This window comes from Pleurodeles waltl, chromosome 10 (genome assembly GCF_031143425.1).
Source record: "Pleurodeles waltl isolate 20211129_DDA chromosome 10, aPleWal1.hap1.20221129, whole genome shotgun sequence".
NCBI classification, from domain to species: Eukaryota; Metazoa; Chordata; class Amphibia; order Caudata; family Salamandridae; genus Pleurodeles; species Pleurodeles waltl.
In genome coordinates this window covers 1020173034-1020189962 of record NC_090449.1, presented here as the reverse complement: position 1 = coordinate 1020189962, position 16929 = coordinate 1020173034, and the positions used below count along the sequence as shown (strand labels likewise).

General features: G+C 42.2%; 1 protein-coding gene across 1 annotated transcript in view; it reads left to right on the top strand.

Moving 5' to 3' along the window:
* Positions 1-16929, top strand: part of SH3BP5 (SH3 domain binding protein 5) — a 196307-nt gene that overhangs the window by 117057 nt on the left and 62321 nt on the right. The gene's annotated exons all lie outside the window — the stretch shown is intronic.

Genomic DNA, 16929 nt, shown 5'->3' with positions numbered 1-16929 from the left:
AACTTTTTATATACTTTCCATAGCCACTGCATTGCCATTATGAAGAGCAGTTTTTTCTGTATATTTATTAGCATGTCTGGTTGCTGCTATTGGCTGCATTATAAAAGCATCTGTGTTATGAGTGCTTCTACTATGTCTTTTTTGGAATCTTTGTGTGTAATCGGATTCTGGGGTTGGAATGTGGAAGGCAGAGGATGCCTGACTGGTGAAGTGGCAGCTGGGTCCGGAAGTTGCTGCTGCACATAACTTCAGGCGGAATATAAAATTAATCTAAGTAACCGAATTACGACTACTCATGAACACAACAATCTGGCATGGGCAAAGCCATTTGTAATGGCCACAAAGCATTGGCAAAGCTATTGGTGCGATCACCTTTAGGAGCGGATCAGCAAAAGTGATATGGGGTCCACCAGGTGCCATTGCGACTTGAGGTTGCATGAAGAGGCTGATTCTGTAAGGGTTGAGGGGAACACAAATTGTTAAAATGTGGCTTGGAAGTAGATTCAGTGTTCAGAGGCCCTGGGCTCCAGAGTGTCTCTAGCAGGGTCCCACATACCTGAATGTTTATTGGAGGGTAAGATTGTTGGAGGTCCAACGCTTTTTGTGTACACTGAAGGTGACCATTTTGCAGGTTAGGTAGGGTAGCAAGGTTCCATCAAGTCCTTTGTGCATGAGACAATCAGACGTAAAATTGTTTCACCTGAGCCCGACTGGTCTTATCCAACTTCGTCAGTCATCTTGTCTCATGTCCGTGGTCCACCCGCCCGCATCCAACCACCTCCCGTCCACCTACTCCGACCTGTTTCTTTATCTGTAATATTAAGCATTCACCAGCACACACACTTTCCTCCTTCAAACTCGGAAAAACTGCAGCCATCTCTTCACACTTCTTTCTCTTCCATGCCCCGCGGCCCCAGTGTTCATTTTTATTATCTTGATAACTTTGGTTTCCAGGGAAACCTGTTACCATGGCAACCGTGCGCAGCATCAGTGTTGCCTGCAATCTAGTCTCCTAATGCAGTTGAGTGTTTCCCTGGTCAGCGCGAGGCCCTGCTTGTTACCCGAATGCTGCTGCCTGGGGCTCAGAATGGTCCAGCCGAGTCCCTCAGTGCCTCTCTATCTTTATAAACACAGCTTAGGCTCTTTGGATAATAGGGGTGGATGCGTAATGGTGCTGATGCAACGCATAACAAACCCAAGTCTATGGCAGCGTGACTTTGTTGTCTTCTTCTGAAGAAATATCGGTTACTTAGGAGCAGTGGAGCAGAACTGAGTTTAGAAAGGTGTTTCATGAGAGCTAATATTACCTTGAGTAGGCCATGATGTGGTAGGTAGGAATGGCGTTCATGACCCGGATACCTGAACCAAGATAACCAACAATCTGCCAGGGTCGGACTCGAACAGAAAATAGGTATCAAAATAAAAGTGGTCCCAATCAGGGCCGGCCTTTGCCATGGGCGATCTGAGCCCATGACCAGGGGCCCCAACCTTCAGAGGGGTGCACCAAGCATCCTCCATTAAAGGATGCTTTCAGCTGTCTGGATCAGACTCCAGGAATTCAACTTAATCTTCTTTCAACCAGTTGTTTTTTTGCATGTTCCACTGGCAGCTGAGTTTAACACTCCTCTAACCTTCTTACAACCGCTCTGATGTCATGTAAGGGAACCTATAGAGGAACCAAGGCCCAGATTTTAAAGAATTTGGTGCATCAGTACTGATGTGCCAGATTTCTTGCGCCCCCACCATCGCCACATAACGGCACCATGGGTGCGCCGTATTAACAATACGATGTACCCTGGTACATGTTAGGTAAATAGCGTCAAATTTATTTACGCTACTGTGGCACTTTGCTCCACTAGCTTCAACAATTTTGACACTGGTGGAGCAAAATGCAAGGAGGCCCATTGATTTCAACGGGTGCGTCCTTTTAATGCCTGCTTTGTGCAGGTGTTAAAAATGATGCCAAAAATGGCACAATGAAATCTTGTACATTTCATTGTGCCATATTTGCGGGAATCCTGATGCTGGAACGCCCCTCCCCACTTGCGTTCATTATGCCTGGCACAGGCATAACGTGGTGCAAGGGGTCACAAAGTGGCACGATGCATGCATTGAGCCACTTTGTAAATATGGCATGGCGATTTTTGCCTCCATTAGCAACATTAGCGTATAAAGAATTACGCTAATTTGGCGCAAGGAGGTGCCCGGGCCTTGTAAATCTGGTCCCAAGTGCTATAGGGACCTTTACGTATGTTTAGCAGCTCTTTTTAAGAACCCCACTTTTTAACATAAACATTTTGCACTATTACGAAGAGTGTTGAAATGGCCCATCAGCATTGGTGTGAACGCTATGAATAATGACAAAGGATCCCCATGACAGCATCCAATATTTTCATAAATGTTTCAAAAAGTGTCCTTTGACTGTGCATTCTCTACTTATCTGTTTCCATATTTGCTAATTCCACTTTTTGAGCACTGTTCCTTTTATCATGAGCGTTTTTGCATTACTGTGGGCAGTGCTGAAATGGGCCATTGGCACAGGTGTGTATGCGTTGAATGATGGCATTGGATGACCTTGAAAGCTTACAGCATTTTTACATATGTTTTAAAAGTTCCCTTTGACTGAGCTCTGGCCTTTTACTTATTTTCATGTTTGTTATCTGCACTTTTTTTTAATCAAGTAAAGGTTTTAATTAACTATATCCTGATTAATAAATACAAAATAAAAGTGGTCGCAATCAGGGCCCGCCTTTGGCATGGGCGAGCTGGGCCCAATCTCAGGGCGCCAACCTTCAGATGGGTGCATTAAGCTGCCTCCATTAAACACATGCTTTCAGCTGTCTCAATCTGACTTCAGGGACTCAAAGTAATATTCTTTCAATCAGTTGTTTTTTAATATTGTCCCCTGGCAGCCGGGTTTAACCCTCACCCAACCTTCTTCCTTGACAATCTCCTCCCATCTACCTTGCACCCGCTGGCCCTCAAACCCCAACCTGACCCTTACCAACAACTTGGCACCATTGTGAAGCAGTTGAGCTGTGTGTGATTCAGGAGAGCTGTGGGTGGAGTGGAAAGGCTACTTCCTACTTTGATGTCATCATCCGGCGACTTTCTTATGCACACAAAGTGTACTTCTGTTGCCTTATTTTACGCATAGGAGCGAGGGTCCAAATATGGTTCCGCCCAGGACCTAGGGCAGCACTATTAGAGCAAAAGCCGTCCCTGGCCCCACTAGCAGTGATTAATTTGTAAATAAAGACGTGCCGGTGCCCAGAGCTCTTCTCTGAAACACACGGCTTCTGCAATTAAATGTGCGAGCAGATAATACTGAGGCAGCGTAATCCTGAAGCCATCTCGGGACTCTTTAATCCATTTACAGCCACTCCCTGCCCCTTCAGCTCAATCTTGCAGCTTTTTCCCCCTGTGACAATTTTTCTTTTTTGTCTTCCTCTGTCTTTCCTATGTGTGTCTTTTGCTTGCAGTAAATGCGTGACGGAGAAATATAAGTTCCAGCCCTCAAAAATAAGTGCTAGTGCCCTGCACCGAAAACTACCGGTTCAAATTAAGCACTGCCCACTAGTGAATCAGATAACTAAAACAAATGGTCCTTGGTTGCAAATTGGGGCAGACTGAACTTGTAAAGACACGAGGTATAAATGTTTTATAGGGTATGTAAGAGTGTATGGATGTTTGTTTTAATATCGGGCACAGCAGACCGTCCCAAGAACAGCCAAAAAAACGGCCACACACTGACCAGCCAGACCAGCCTGTCAGGCACTGCCTTGATTGCCCTATGGGGATTCCGTTCCTGCAAATTGCCCAGCACTTGTGAATCTCGGTATACAGGGAGTGCAGAATTATTAGGCAAGTTGTATTTTTGAGGATTAATTTTATTATTGGACAACAACCATGTTCTCAATGAACCCAAAAAACTCATTAATATCAAAGCTGAATATTTTTGGAAGTAGTTTTTAGTTTGTTTTTAGTTTTAGCTATGTTAGGGGGATATCTGTGTGTGCAGGTGACTATTACTGTGCATAATTATTAGGCAACTTAACAAAAAAAATATATATACCCATTTCAATTATTTATTATTACCAGTGAAACCAATATAACATCTCAACATTCACAAATATACATTTCTGACATTCAAAAACAAAACAAAAACAAATCAGTGACCAATATAGCCACCTTTCTTTGCAAGGACACTCAAAAGCCTGCCATCCATGGATGCTGTCAGTGTTTTGATCTGTTCACCATCAACATTGCGTGCAGCAGCAACCACAGCCTCCCAGACACTGTTCAGAGAGGTGTACTGTTTTCCCTCCTTGTAAATCTCACATTTGATGATGGACCACAGGTTCTCAATGGGGTTCAGATCAGGTGAACAAGGAGGCCATGTCATTAGATTTCCTTCTTTTATACCCTTTCTTGCCAGCCACGCTGTGGAGTACTTGGACGCGTGTGATGGAGCATTGTCCTGCATGAAAATCATGTTTTTCTTGAAGGATGCAGACTTCTTCCTGTACCACTGCTTGAAGAAGGTGTCTTCCAGGAACTGGCAGTAGGACTGGGAGTTGAGCTTGACTCCATCCTCAACCCGAAAAGGCCCCACAAGCTCATCTTTGATGATACCAGCCCAAACCAGTACTCCACCTCCACCTTGCTGGCGTCTGAGTCGGACTGGAGCTCTCTGCCCTTTACCAATCCAGCCACGGGCCCATCCATCTGGCCCATCAAGACTCACTCTCATTTCATCAGTCCATAAAACCTTAGAAAAATCAGTCTTGAGATATTTCTTGGCCCAGTCTTGACGTTTCAGCTTGTGTGTCTTGTTCAGTGGTGGTCGTCTTTCAGCCTTTCTTACCTTGGCCATGTCTCTGAGTATTGCACACCTTGTGCTTTTGGGCACTCCAGTGATGTTGCAGCTCTGAAATATGGCCAAACTGGTGGCAAGTGGCATCGTGGCAGCTGCACGCTTGACTTTTCTCAGTTCATGGGCAGTTATTTTGCGCCTTGGTTTTTCCACACGCTTCTTGCGACCCTGTTGACTATTTTGAATGAAACGCTTGATTGTTCGATGATCACGCTTCAGAAGCTTTGCAATTTTAAGAGTGCTGCATCCCTCTGCAAGATATTTCACTATTTTTGACTTTTCTGAGCCTGTCAAGTCCTTCTTTTGACCCATTTTGCCAAAGGAAAGGAAGTTGCCTAATAATTATGCACACCTGATATAGGGTGTTGATGTCATTAGACCACACCCCTTCTCATTACAGAGATGCACATCACCTAATATGCTTAATTGGTAGTAGGCTTTCGAGCCTATACAGCTTGGAGTAAGACAACATGCATAAAGAGGATGATGTGGTCAAAATACTCATTTGCCTAATAATTCTGCACTCCCTGTATACTACCAAGGCAGTGCTTAATTTGTGCTAGTGTTTGCTGGTGCTCGGCACTGGCACCTTTTACTAAACACCGGCACATATTTATCCACTGCAAGGTGGTGCTGGTTGCCCACTATGTTTTAGCAGAATTCCTCAGTGGCAATTTAATATGTTTTTTAAAAACTAGCATGTAGGTACTGCTATCATTGGTAATTGGCAACAGGAATATGAGCGGTGCCAACTGCACAGGACTCCCAAGAAATACTTTGGATCATGCCACTTCATTTTTTTTTTTATACAAATTAGGCACTGCTCCAAGGTGATCATTTGGTGCCTGTGACAGCTGGATCTGCTTATATTTATGTATTTATAAGTTTTCAGCATTGCCTTAATGCTGCAATAAAGTGCTTGACTCTACATGACCAGATGTTTAGAAGATAATTCAGATACGAATGGAAACCAATCAGGTACGAGAGGGATCCCCAGTCGGGTGTGTTTCAGTTGTAGGATCAGCACTTTTTCTTTGAGCACATGCAGACCTGCCAACTAACACGGTGCCACAGTGTGACACACGATAATGCCTCCCCTCACACGGTCTCCTGGTCAGTAGTCCATATCAAACGGTGGCAGGGAAAACAAACTGAAAACCACTGTCAACAATTATTTTCAGCTCGTTTTTGGAGGCTTTTAACTACCAATGTCCATCAATGGGTGTGAAAACGCCCCAGGACATCGGCAGCAGCCTCAGCAAGCTGTTGTTTTTTTGATAGAGGAAGGGGTTTGTGGCCAGGGTGTGGGAAAAAGTGCCTCTCAGGTGCCTCTTGGGACAAGGCAACGTCCCATCCAAGGCCCCGCCCCCTCCTCACACTGTGGCATTTTTTGGGAAGTTGGCAGGTCTGCACGTCACTAGCTTATGCCTGTTAATATCAGCAAAGATAGAGCCTACCTATGAGACAAGAATAATTGGATACTTAAGATCCAGCCACTATGGCAGCCCCGCTGGGAACCACAAGGGGGCAGTAAAAGAACTCTCACCCACATAGCCTATGTGACATACTTCATCATGGAGCACTTCATGGAGAACGACAATGCACCTGGGTGTGCTAGACCTGCAAGAAGGTGAACTTGATCATGTAGATGTGAGGTAATTTCTGAAAATATTCTGTTAACATTACTTAGTACGCTACCTCATTAAATGCGTTTTCTAGTGGGTCTCGTGGTAAGATAAAAAAATATAACAGGTGGTGCAGGGCGGTGATTCTTCCAGAGCTCATAAGCTGGCTTCTACAGAATGGTCTGTTCTGGGCAGGAAGGCATCTGTGTGGCACGGATTGGACCCCTGAGGTCATTTTGACTGCCATGGGACCGAGGGTCAAAGATGTTTGCAACCTCTGGGCAGGTAGTTTGATGTAGTATGTAGCTTGGGCATATGAAAATGCATAAAACAAAAACACTTTGTTTATGGTCTCTTAATGTAAATGGTCCTTCAAGCTACGTGAGTCAAAAACAGTATTGAAACATCTTGGGTCCAAGAAGCCTGACATTGTTTTTCCGAAAAGACTCACGTGTCATAAACAGAGGATGGGAAACTCAAGAGACTGGGTAGGGAGAGTGTTAGCAGCCCCAGGATTTAATAACCAATGTGTAGTCTAAAATTCTGTGATATTGCCCTATACAAAATGTGGTGTTGCTATACTAACCTGGAAAATGCTGCCCACGCGCATACATAAAAAGGGAAGAGACCCTGCAGGTTGCTTTGTGTTTGTCAAACTTATAATTCAGACACTGATCCGGGTAGTTGGCTCAATATGTGCTTCTATTATGACTAAATAAGACTTTTCAGCAAAAGTGCACAGCATCCTAGCTGAAGTAGGTAAGTTGCCTATTGTGATTGGGGGAGGCTGGAACCTCTCAGTTGATCCAATCCTTGATTGTTCAGGCCACTAGCATCACAGAAGTGATAACAATAGAGGACATCTCAGAGACTTGATGCTAGATCCCTCCTTAATCAACCCTTAGAGACTAGAATTATTTTCTGGCTGTCCGCTTGGAAAAGAGTAGGATTGACTTTTTGATACATGATGGTCTATTTTCTACCGAAATAGGCTTAAGCTCAATTTGACATCACACATCAATCCTCCTACCTTAGACTTACGATTAGATGTGCCAGGGACAGGATCTAGAGAATGGATATGACTCGATATTGCATCGCTGAGGCGAAAAAAGAAATGACTTGGCTATTTATAGGAATACCTAGACTTGAATGAGAACTCTGTATCCTCCAAGCAAACTTTAAGGGCAGCAGGGAAATCTTATGTTTGAGGTATTATAATAAGGAACACCACAATAGCACGTCAGGCGACGCAAGAACAGAAATTGAAGTTAAAAGTGGAGATACTGGTTAACATGACTATCGAGCAAACTTAACAGAGGCCAGTGTTAAAGCCCTTACTTTGAAAAAGGGTGAATTAAATACAATACTCGTGCTACAAGCTGAAGAGGCTCTCTACGGCATCAAGGGGCTCCATCATGAACACATCAAAAAGGCTGGCAGGCTTCTCGCCCTAGGAACAGACGCAAGGCTATCTATCCCAGCATAATAGGATGAGAATAACTTGTTGCTTACCTGCCAGAGGGCTATTGTCAAATAATTTGTGTCATTCTACTCTCACCTTTACACTTCAGAAGCTCCATCAGACAATGTTAACTAGAGAGCATTCATGGATAAACTACCCGTGCCACATCTAAAGGATGAACTCAGACGCAAGTTGAAGGGAGAGATCACGGATGAGGAAATCGCAGAATGAATTAAAACTATTCCATCAGAGATGTCTCTGGGAGAGGATGGCTTCCCAATAGAATTTTCAAATACACAGCTAAATTCTTTATCCTTCTTCTAAGAAGAATGTTTAGAGAAGAAATGGAAATGAATGGCATAAGTGCAGACTTTAACAGAGCTTTCATTTCACTAATCCCCTAGACCAGGGAAAGATCTGGGGCCATATGTACGAACACATTTTCCCATAGACACAGAATGGGTAAAACCCTTTGCTACATCTGGCCCCTGGTGTTTTGTAGAAATCATAGATCAATAGCCCTGGTAAATGCATAAATTAAAATACTGACTAAGGTCTCAGTGACCATTTTGAAGAAAGTCATCCTGCTGACAGAACATAGGAACTAAGTTGGGTTTGTCCCTAGATGCTCTTCTCAAAATCCTGTGCGTACTCTCTTGCATTTAATATCAAGAGGCGAAAGGATGGCCCTCTGCCTTGATGCTGAAAAAGAGTTTCATCAAGTGTGTATTGGGGATACCTCTGTGAGAGTTCATTTTGTTTGAATAAATCTGTACAATTCTGCACTGAAACGAAAATGCTATACTTAACAGAACTGTATTTTCCTTGGTCTGGCTAACTTTGGCCCAAACTAGACCTGACTTCCATCTTGGATTTGAATGCAACCATGATATGTGTTTTTGTTTGTCTTTCTAACACTGTATGCAAACCAAAAAGTGCACTGATGCTCTTTATTGACATGCTGTTATTGAAGAACTACGGAGGAAAGCATTTGGCAACATTCAAGGCACTTCCTGTTAATGATACATTAGACTTGTGCATTTGTGAGACTTCCATTGTTTGTGTAACTAGATTTGTACTGTTACCCCTGATAGCAGTAGGTCAGAGTGGAGTCCATTGTTATTCTTCTAGGGGTGAGTGCTAGATTGGTAGCATTAGATGATGTACAATTGTGTACTGTAATTTGTCAATTCATTGCTAAATGTGTTCACTCTATGCTGAGAGTGCAATTTTTATTGCCCTTCATTGTAAATTTGCCTCTAAAAATGACTCATTTAGTAGTGAGCTTGTGTTCAGACCCCCTATCTGTGGAGACTGAACCTTGTTGGTTTGTCTCATGCTTGGGACTTTGAATATTTTGGCCTTAACTTAATGTCATCCATTTGGATGTATTCGATAAAGTCTTATGCTAATTTCCTATACGAACTGATTGATTACTATTTTTGCCTTCTGTAATGCTCTTGATTATTCTTAATAAACCTTCTTTGTTTACATCTTTATTCTTGACTTCGGAGAGCTTATTTTCTGAAATGCTATTTGGTTTATTTTTGTTGGAGTGTCATTTAGGGACACATTGCCTCATTCTAGTCTTGACGTTCAACACCTCCGAATCCCGCTTATGCGATTTATCTCTCTATGTTATCTGATTATCTGAGATACCCTCAATAACTCTTTCACGTCACGGCTAGAATGGAATGTTGTGTAAACTGAATCTCTGGCTCAGCCCTACAAGGTTTGTTATCACACCCATGGTGACCTGAGTGCACTAGCGCTGGATGTCAAAGGCAGGTTATTGTAGCACTGCAGATTCTCGCCCAATACATAATTGAGGTGGCGTCAACGATTTTGGGTTACTAACAGGGAGCAATGGTAATCCAAACGATTGTCCATTAATGATTCACACACCCAAGAGCACTAGAAACGGAACATGCATTTCAACATATTTGTTTTAAGACACTTATTTTAAGAGGCCACGATCTATGTCATACAATATTGGTAACACCATAGAAGATAAAAAGCAGCATCATTCAATAACAGTAAAAACAAAAACAATTGTAACATCACAATTTATAGCCCTTAAGACCCTCACTGTGCTATCTAGGCTATGCTAGTTCTATCAGATTAATAAATAATAGGCCTGACTATTGAAGGTGGTGCGCATACCTGGACAACAGGGTTTGTTGGCTGTTTGGAAGAGATTGTCAACTATTTCGAGCACAAGGCCAAGAGCTAGGAGATTGCTCTGTGTGAAAACATAATCCTGGTACCAGTTTATGAAGACAGAAAGGAATGCCTCTCAGAACCTCGGACAGTCTTGCTGGAGGCTCCTTACGTCAAGATGGAATCTGGTGCTGTGCTCATCTGGATCTGCGACCTGGGTCTGTGATCAGGGTGAAGTTTTCTCTCCTGAAAAGTGGTCAAGTGGCAGCCCTTTTATACTGTGTCTTATCAAATATGGAATTTCCAACATTACCTTAGGAATGTCTTCACATAATCATATACATCCTTGGATGTACCAAAAAAATAAAAATATGTCAATATAGACCACATTGTTCGGGTTATGGTTGTTATGTGATCTTGAAACATGCACCTGCCCTAGACTGACTTCGCACTGGTTTTTTTTGTGAAGGTCATTGATGGGAGGATATGATACATGTAGAGGTCAAAAGTGTGTGACATATTTACAATTCCTCAAGAAGATAAAGGGCACCATGTATTAGACCTACGGAATTAAAGACCACCATTTACTAGACAAGCCTATGACAAAATAGTGTTGGCCTGCACAAAATGGAGCATGCAAAAAAGTCTAAAAGCAAGTGATTGAAACAGATAAAATAATACAATTTTTGAGGGAAACAGTCAAAAGATGTATGTTTTCCAAGAGTAATTTCTGAACTAAGTAGTCAGAAAATTATCTCTGAATGTGTTTTGATTGATCTTGCTTATCAAACATATTCACTATACATTTAAAGATTAAAGTTATGAGCAAACATGTTTTGTAAAAGTAATGCCTTGCAAAGCATTATGGGGTGAGTTTCCAGAGTGCAGTGAATATTGTAGTATCTGCTCCCCTGCTCTGCCAGGAAAGCCATTTTCACTTTGTGTAAAGTATTTATCAGTTTCAAGTGTTGTAAGGGGAGAGCCACAAGAAATGACTCTGATTAGGTAACTGTAAACAATGTGACCAGCACTCCAATACCGCCGATTGAGTTCATGCCGTTGTGCTTGTTCACCCTGTGAGCACCGTGGCCACCAAGCAGCACGAAGGGGGTAAGAGGAATAAAATAGTTTGCACATACTGAAGTATGTCAGCAATTGTACACTAATCCATGTAACAGGGGCAGTCTGCAAGGTGTGAGAAAAACAGCCTCAAGGTGGGACAAACATAGAGCATTTACCAATGACATCAAGTGATTTTTGAAAGGCAAACCCACGAACAACTGAAAGTGATGGGCATGAAGTGGGTGTGCTTAAAAGCCCACAATACTTACAACAGGTCAAAGCGCTTGCACACTCGACCTAAAAAGGAGCCTTTGTGCTGGTAGACATGGTCCTTACGACAGGAACTGGGGTAGAACGTCATTGACACAGCAAAAAGAGTGATGGACATAGTCAACAGTAAATACTTTCTATCAGACACAATTCCTGTTCACAGAGGTACCAGACTGGGGTGCGCTCTGTCTCCACTGCTTTTCTATTAGTGCTGGGACCACTGGTGATTGCAATTCAATGTTCATAGGCGATAACAGGTACAGACACCCGAGCCGGCAAACTTAGCTCATGCTGTAACCAATGACATCTTGTTGATGCTAACTTCTCCTAAAACATCTATTCATCCCTGATGAAGATAATCAAACATTTTGCTTCATATTCTGGATATAATGTTAATTGAACCAAGGGCGAACCTATGCCAGTGACAATGTATATGGCCATTTCTATTTCTGGCCAATCCATTTAGGTGAGTATACAACAAGATGAAATACCAAGGGGTATTTATTAGTATCAACATTCAGAGGATGATTAAATATACTATGGATATCCTTGCTGAGCAAATGTGGCTAGATTTTGAGAAGTGGAACAAGCTACAACCTTCCATGGGGGATGGGTGCAAACAAGAAAGATGATAGTAGATCTCCGCCACCTCCCCGATTTAGGGCCAGATGTAGCAACTTTGCAAATTGCGAGTTGCAATTTGCGAGTCCGAGCGACTCGCAAATTGCAACTCGCAATTTGCAATGCAGAACGGTGTCTCAGAGACCGTCTGCGAGTCGCTATTGGGTCGCAAAGACCCACCTCATTAATATTAATGAGGTGGGTCGCAAATTGCGACCCCATAGCAACTATGGGCACTCAGGGGTATGGAGGCCTGCTGGGACCACCAGACCTCCATGTCCGTGACTGCTTTGAAATAAAGCAGTTATTTTTTTTTTTAAGTGTAGCCCGTGCTGCACTTAAAAAAAAAAACGAAACCTTTAGTTTCGGATTTTTTCAGGGCAGGTAGTGGTCCCTTAGACCACTGCCGACTCTGAAAAAATATTGGTGGGTCCACTCACAAAGGGGAAGGGGTCCCATGGGGACCCCTTCCAATTTGCGAGTGGGTTACCATCCACTTCAAGTGGATGGTAACTGCGACTCCATTTGCGACTGCGTACGCGGTCGCAAATGGAATTGCATACCACTGCGAGTCGCAAATAGGAAGGGAACACCCCTTCCTATTTGCGACTCTGAAATGCATTTTGCGAGTCGGTCCCGACTCGCAAAATGCATTTCTGCATAGCAAACTCCGGTTTGCGACTCGCAAACGGCGATTTTTGCTGTTTGCGAGTCGCAAACTGGTTGCTACATTTGGCCCTTAATTACTTCTTTGGTATGCTATAGATCATAGTCTCCCATACACAACTTTAACAAATTGATCATCAGATTAAAGACTACATTTTGAGAATTGTTTGCTAAGCCTGCCATTGGCCATATTATGTGCTGCAACTACGTCTGTGGGTTTTCGACTACCTAGGCTAAAACTACAACATAGCCCCCAACTGCTATCAAAATTGGCATACCACTTTAAAACTGGCCTGGAAACCCCAGATTGAGCTATTTTGAAAAACTAGTTAAAGGGCAAAGTGGCAGGCTCACAGGTGAACAACATGGACCAACCAATGTATGATAGCAGTCAATCTGATACAAAATCTTACAGAAACTGGCTCTTGAACTTACAAGCTCCTCATTGGGAAGATTTAGAAGTCGATACAAACGAATAAATGATAAACTGGATGATATAGGCAAAGAAAGGAATATTGACTGTTAGTCATGGACTGTCAAAGGATGTGGTCAGATCCTTTCAGGCTGTTTGCATTGAATTTCATAGGGATTCTTCACAATTTCTTCAATATCTACATCTCAAGAACTGTCTGCAAGCCAAACTGGACAAGTCAGCGACTAACTTGGGAAATGCATCTCTCCATTTGTACCTGGACCAATGGGGTTGCTATATAAACTAATCTCTAGTCAAAGCAGCATTCTCTAACCCTACTGTGGACCGACGTGGACGCAGTTGGCGGTCCCATATCTAAAACACATTCATCTGCTAACGCGTCCCTCTATGATAATTTATTACACATCAGGACTCGTTTTAGGCCAATGAATCTTTTGACCCAGTTGAGAGACACCTTAGGACGAGATAGCTAATCAATATGTCAATCAATACGTCAATAATAGCACCAATATTTACCACAACAATGCATTTCACTTTAGTCAAAGACATTAATCAACTCAAGACTCTACCATGACCTTGCAGTCATGAATAACCACACCAGTTTAGTAAAATTTTATGAAGTTTATTCCCTATTGATTACAATTCTAAAAGCAGATTTATTAACCTCAAAACCAAGAAACACAATAGCATAGTCACGATATGGCAACTCTGATAAGATTTCATGAAAGCAAGAATCATAAACATCAGAACATAGCACGACGTGAACATAAACTATCTTTAGCAGAGTATCGTCAACACAGCATTGATTCAGTCGTTTGTCTAATTGCGTCAGTTTAGTGAATACCTCTAAACTAACCTCTAATTAGCATTGGCATGTTGGGCTTCATGCAAAACAATTTAGAACACCAATTTGGAAAACATCTAGCTATGGACTCTTTCAAAAGTAAGCAGTTGGTACCTAGAAAGGAAAAGCAAACCAACAAATCACAATTTCATTGTCATAGTTACCCTCCAAGGTTTGGGTCAGCACTCAGGTTCAGTCTTCGTCTTCAGGACATCAATTGATTCACCATCAGTCAGATATTCGGCTCTCGGGAGGAAAAGGGGCACTTCCCTCATAAGGAGGTAAAGTGTCAAATTGGGCAATCTAAGGAAGAGGATGGTTTTAAGTAAAACCAATAAGTCACCAAACAGAGTGACAAAGTTTCTGGATCAAATCGACAGCATTTCCCTAACCAATCTAAATGGCTCCCTGTGTCATAGGTTTTTATCCCTTTTTCATTGTACATTCCCCTAAAACTTGATTGGATGAATGTTGCTCCCCACTATCTTTAGCCAATAAAAAACAAATTATGTCATTAAATCTTTCACCCCACATTAGTTCACAGACAGTTTATTGGTCCATATGATTGACGTCTTCAGAGGTAGCACGTCCGGTATGATTTCATCCTTCTGTAATTCTTTGCACATCTTTTGGTCAGTAGCTCCATTGGCTGTACCGGTTTGAGCGACCTTGTACATTACATTAATCTACACTGTTGCATTTTAGCTAATACGTTTCTACAAGCAGTATGAATTTCATGAGAACGGATCTACTATGGTTACATTCAGCTTCTAGTTTGAAGAAAACAAGAGGTCATGTCCTTTTGCGAGTCAGCACACTGCACATTAGGAAAAATACATTTATTATGAGAGCCAGGCGTCTTAACTTCGGCTCATGCTAATTTTAGGCCTACAAGGTTTATTAGCAAAAAACTTTAATAACATGCTCATTAATAATTAGAATAAAACTATTCAACTACAATAATTCATAAACATTAGTCATTTTCATTAGTCCAGGTATACATTGGCGGGCACCCCCCGTGGTCACATTTTAGATGCACGTTTTAGCAAAACCTAGTAATACAGTTTCTATGTAGCATTATCACACACTATTTCATAAACATCTCATGTTAATATAGATTATATAAGCTACGCTCTTTCACACCTAAGCAGAATGGTCTGCTCTTCTAGCCAACCATGATCTTAGAGTTATTTTAAGATAGTTCACGACTAGCATTGGTCTCTGTATAAGCTATTTCAGGAGGTGACATGCTGAAGGTGTGGGCGAGCAGAAACAGACTTGTACATATTCTGTGTCGCTGCCTGATTTTGAGAATTTCTTTGTTTGATACCAATTGCAGTCATGAGTAATCTGAAAATTAAACCATTGCTTGAACTTCCCTTACTCCATGTTGCTGTGGAATCCAAGGGATTACATATCATTAGAAGTTACGGACGGACTCAGTGTTAGCAGAGATCAAAGTGTGTATTTTAAAACAGTGGCTAATTCATCTAAGTATTCATGTTATGATAGTGTTGAATTAGGATGGATTAGGCCAGATATTGACAAATAGACTAGAAGTTATTTATACTCAACTTTAAGATTTTACTCTAAGTAGCTCCAATTAACATATTCTGGATTGTCCCCTTCCCCTATACATATTAAGGTAGAATCTCGGGTTCCCATGCACAATAAAATGGAAGAAATATCATGGCACATTTCTAGGTAATTATTAAAGTTCCATGTATTCTGTCTTGGGCAGCTGACGATCTGTTAGATTAGCATTATTTTTAAATGTGCATTCCCTCCTTTTATTTGTATATGTATTTAAAGTCTTCAATCTAAGTAGTTTCAAATTATATATTCTTCTTTTGTCCTAAATTATTAAAACCATATGTGTATTTTATATGGGCTGTTTTACAAATGTACATTTTTATATATCTATGTATGCTTTTATGTTTTTTTACTGAAATAAAGTAAATTACTACTACTACTCAACTCAATATGTAATGACGTGTTTTTAGTAGCGTCATGGTTAAGCAGCCATGTGTAGCGGTGGTTCTCGATCTCTGATTAGGTTTACATTTAAATCCTTAAAAGTTATCATTGATGTGCCATTTTGTGGATGAAATTTTTATAAACCAATAAAAAGAGTTATAAAAAAGAAATAGTAGATGTGTATTCATACAAGGCGTACATTTGACATGGGGGGATATATTGCATCAGGGCCCCTTAATTGTGTGAATTTAACCCGCACATCAAAGTTGCAAAATGATGTCAGTAATAGTTTAGGGACAGCAATCGCATACAAACACAATTTCGAGGGCAGGGAGGCTGAGGGCATGATTTAGAGGTCGGCAGAGGGAACACTCCTTCACAAAGATATCCCATCCGCCGTATTACGATCCCCATAGGATAGAATGGGATCGCAAGACGTAGGACTGGTTATCAGTCACCTTTGTGATGGAGTATTCCCCTCCGCCAAGATCCAAATCCCCAGTGTCAAGACAAGGAGACCGCAGGGCAGACAGTCACTATCCCAGACAAAACCTTATAGCTAACACATGCGTAGAAGAAGAGGAGGACGAGAACTGGATCTTATGTGTTAAGTCATTGGTTCCCAACCTGTGGTCCGGGGACCCCTGGGGGTCCATGAAGCCTCCTCAGGGAGTCCGTGACTGCTGAGAAAATTAAATAACATTAACAGATTAAGGGGGTCATTCTGACCCTGGCGGTAAAAACCGCCAGGGCCAACGACCGCGGGAGCACCGCCAACAGGCTGGCGGTGCTCCCTTGGGCATTCTGACCGCGGCGGTACAGCCGCGGTCAGAAACGGAAAACCGGCGGTGTACCGCCGGTTCTCCGCTGCCCTGGGGAATCCTCCATGGCGGCGCAGCTTGCTGCACCACCATGGGGATTCCGAGCCCCATA